Source organism: Glycine max, chromosome 2 (genome assembly GCF_000004515.6).
Source record: "Glycine max cultivar Williams 82 chromosome 2, Glycine_max_v4.0, whole genome shotgun sequence".
In the NCBI taxonomy this organism is placed as follows: domain Eukaryota; kingdom Viridiplantae; phylum Streptophyta; class Magnoliopsida; order Fabales; family Fabaceae; genus Glycine; species Glycine max.
The window spans coordinates 15,152,906-15,157,479 of record NC_016089.4 but is presented as its reverse complement, the minus strand read 5'-3'; the positions used below and the strand labels follow the sequence as shown (position 1 = coordinate 15,157,479).

General features: G+C 25.7%; 1 long non-coding RNA gene across 1 annotated transcript; it reads left to right on the top strand.

Annotated features, from left to right (window-relative positions):
- The first annotated feature begins 57 nt into the window (after positions 1 to 57).
- Positions 58 to 1,080, top strand: LOC121172673 (uncharacterized). Its single transcript, XR_005887211.1, has 2 exons — positions 58 to 249; positions 786 to 1,080. It is a non-coding gene; the product is annotated as an uncharacterized lncRNA (long non-coding RNA).
- Positions 1,081 to 4,574: the final 3,494 nt, after the last annotated feature.

Here is a 4,574-nt window from a genome sequence, read left to right as displayed (position 1 = left end):
TTATATACTGGTATAGGAACTGAGTGTGCTTACATGTTTATAAATATTTCCAGGATTCAACTTCAATGTCATCTAATTCATGCAATATGCAAAGTCAAGCAACCATTTATGCCTGATTGGCAGAGTCCCCCGCCATAAAAAATGAGTTGTCAGCAAGTAGTACTGAAGTGGAGAAGATAGAAGACAAACTACAGCTTACTGTCTTACCAATTTCTGCTGAAAATGCTGGACTATTACCAAACCGTGGGGGTATGATATTTTATGTTTTATTGGCTTTCCTGATCATGATTGTCTGATCTATGTGTTGAATAATTATAGATCTTTTTACTTAGTATTTTTATGTTTACAGTTTGTGCACACCATATATTGTGGTCATGTGATGTTTATTGCTTCCAATGTATGTATGCCAAATACATGCATAATTGCATGTTTACAGGGTCTAAAATATATAGCATCTTGTTACTTTCATATCACGCACACACATGTTTTCAGATGTGAATTAGTTAATCTGGGTACTTCTTCATTTGGACTATATTTGGTTAGCCTGAAGTAAAGATTGTTGGCTGAGCTTCATTCATTGTTAATACTGTGGCCTATTTGGTATGGACTAGGATATTATAAAAATTGTAATTTATTTCATTGTTAAAGCCGTAAATTCCTTTTCCCTTTTCTTTATGAATGCCTGGTAGCTTTTTCTCTTGTCTGTTCATGATTGGGTGATTGATGGGATTCTGTTTGTTTTACAACGACATCTGATATGAAACAAGTTATGATTGTATTAACAGTTGATGTGAAAGGATCTGGCATAGTTCTAGAAGCAATTGTGGAGGCAGAGGTAGCTCATAATGCAAAGGAATTCTTTTCACAGCCCCAAAATCAAATATGATTTTGATATGGTAATCCTACATAGTACCTTAAATTTCTAGATGTTAAAATTTGTGGCATTTGTAAATACAAAATAATAGGGTGTACATTATATTTGTAGGTATTGATTCTTGTTGTTTCTTTTCTAGTTATTCAGGCTAGAAAATTTGTCGGAGTCTCTGGGTTCAAGAGATTATTCATTTTTTTTTCTTCTGATTTGAAGTATTTCCTCACTCAACCTCCCCCCCTTTCCACTCGATAATAAAACAAAACCCTCAAGCTTTTTTTTTTATTTTTTATTCTGGCCCCTCAAGCTAGTCTCCTTAACGAATAACGATGTTATGACAAACTATTTGTATAAAGTTTTCTGTTATCTTCTATTTGCTGTATGGTTGATGGTTGAGCATGCATTAAAAAGATAAGAATTTTAAAATTGAATTTAAAATATTTGATGATTAGATTTTTTAAAAAAAATTAAAAGAGGTTAACATTTTTGGTAGTGAGTTCTTATATTTTAGAATTTGATATAAAGAAAACGAGAGAGATGTAGAAATTATAAGTTCTTAAAAGTTTTTGTTTTGTTTTGTTTTTTTGCAATCTAGATAATAGATATTAACATGTTTTTTCGCAAAGATTTTTATTGTAATGTAGACATTAATATTTTTTATTATAATGCTAATATTTGTTTTTTTAATTTAAATAATTATTAAAATTTTCCATCCTCAAGTAACATCAAAATTTGTCCATTTGATTTAGATAATTATATAAGTTATTGTAAAACTTATACTTGAGTATGAAATGTGTATTTACTTTTAAAATTTGAATATCAATGTTTGCCTATAAAGTACATAACAGTTGTACTTTAATTAAATTAATATCGTTCTTGTAAAAAAAATATTATTTTATGAAAAAATTTCTTCTTTTAAATACACATATTAATAATCAACATCGTAATCCTTCTTTAAAGGAAATTTTATACTCATCAATTATAATATTAATATGCATTTTTTATACTTGACCATGCCTTCATTTTTAAATTTCTAAAAAGAGTTTCAAGTAAATTTAATCTTATATGACTTATGATCTTGGTTTCTGTATCTTTGTCATGTTTTCAAAAACTATAAAATAAAAACTTTACAATTGAGATTCTTATTGATTTTTTAAATTAAGGCATAACTTATTTTTTGGAATAACATTAAACAAAAACTCATCGGGTGACAAATTGGTTAGATTTGACATAAATATAAGATTTGAGTAAGATACAAACTATTATAAGTATAACCTAAAACATCTCATACTGATTTGTGTTGGGTGTGGTGTTTCATACTTCGAGTTGTACTTATAACAATTTATATTTTATGTTAATCTAATCAATTTGTTGTCTTTTATGAAGAGTTTTTCTTTAATGTTATCATCTTAGAAATACTTTTGGGTCAACATAATTTATATGAATGATGAGTTTATCTTATTTTTAACTTCTTTCTCTCATATCAAATGGGACGATAAAGAAGTTTTAATATATATTATATTATTTATTTTTTCAACAAAATTTTATATCATAAAGTTTTAAATATTTTTTTAGTTCCTTAAATTTGGGACAATTTTAATTTTGGTCCCTCAATAAAAAATTGTCTTTTTAGAATCATAATTTCACAAAATGTTGTTTTTAATCTTTAAAAAGTGAATTTGACGGTCTAAATAAAAAGGATCATAGTTTTTGCTCTTTTTAGTCTTCAAAGTGAGGTGAGGTTGATGGACTAAAAATAGCATCTTATAATTTGTGAGGCTGAAAATAAAATTTAATTGGAAAATGAAAATAAAAATTTCTCAAATTTCGTGTATGTTTGAATTTATGGTGATAAAACTTGATTTTTATGTAACATAATTAATTTTATCATGATTTTAAAAATAATTTAAACATATAAAATTTATTTAAAATTAAGATTGATTCATCCCATAATAATCTATGATGATTATTCATAGACACATTTTGAACTTTAAAGATTAAAAATATATTTAAACAAATTGTAAATTGTATATCTTTGTGTGCATGTAGACGGCTGGTGCACTACGGAAAGTGTACGATCCATTTTTTCTTTTGGTGAGTGAGCGTACGAAAAACGAAGCACTTTTGCATTACGGAAAGACGCTACATAACCTCAACGGAACAAGCACAAAACAATATTTTGAGCAGTCACTTTAAGCTGTTTAATTTGAGAAAAAATAAAAATATTTTTTCTTATTTATTTGAACAAAAGCAAGACAAAGATGTTGTATAATTTAAAGACGGTATAAAAAAGATACTTTGTCCTAAAAAAATAATCTTATTTTCGATAAAAATTTAAAAGAGACTTTGAGGGCGGAAGACATTTCACTGTTGTATTTTCTTCAGTTATGTTTGGTTACATTTTATAAGATTTGAATTTGACTACTACTTTTTAAAGTTTGATTCATTAATTACATATTAAGATTTTTAAGGTCTCAATTTTAATTTTTAAAAGTTTAACATGATTTAAAAATATATTTAAAATTTTACTTTGTAGTAAAATTTTATAAATAAACTTATAGACCTACCTTTAAATAAATTAATAGGTCTAAACTTATATATAGCCTAAAAGGTTTTACTTTTTAAATAGACTAATAAATATAAAAATTAAAATTAAAATATTATAGTAAAATTTTAATACAACAATAATATAATATAATTTATGCTTATTTTAATAAGTTAATATCTTAGACCTAACTTTTTTTTAGAAAGACTTAATGCCTAACCTTTTCTGAATTTTTTAAGAAATAAATAAACTTATCGAATGAATAAGTTTGAAGTAGTATAGGTCTAATGCGAATTTGATCAGACTTCCAATAAACAGCATAACTTTTCAACTTCAATTAAAAGGGAGCAAAATTGATTATTTTTTTTCTCATTAACAAAATGAAACAAAAAAATATGTACAGTTTTTAGGTGTTTTAAAACTATTTTCAAATAAAAATACAATTGTGGATAGACTTGCTAATTATGCTTTGTCTTTAAAGGATTATATGAGAGTCTTTGATTTTGTTCATTCTTTTATCTCTAATGTCATTATAGTTGATTTAACTCCTATAGTGTTTTTAGGCTGATTCTATTGTTTTCTTTTAGAGTTTTAATTCCGTTAGGTCCATTTGATGCACATCGAAGTACAACACACAAATAATAGCACAACTCAAATTCTTGAATTGTTGGACAACTTTTTTTTGTCGTGTAATAGACATAAAAAAAAAATAAAAGAATGTAAAAATCACAATGTATATTAATGTATAATATTATTATATTAGGCGATCATAAAAAAATATGTTTATTATATTATACATACTAGAGGCCGTAAATATTAGTAAAAAAAGAGACATAAATAAAAACTGAGATCTAAGAGTAAAGATTTGATGGAAAAAGTGTCGATTATTTTTAAAAAAAGAAGAGTGTAGAAGCAAGAAAATAGGGTGGGAGAGAGAAAAGAGAATAAAAAATGAATGTTTTATCTTTTAAGTAGTTTGTTCTAGGAACAAAAAGTTATTTCATGACTAATTAAGTAGCAAATAATTAGAGTTTTATCTTATTTATTGATATTTAAGTTCTGTTGTCCATGATATATTTTAAAATCAAATACTAAACAAAAGTTGTCCCGTCTATTACCATACTTTCTTGCCAATCAAATGATCCTTAATCTAATAAT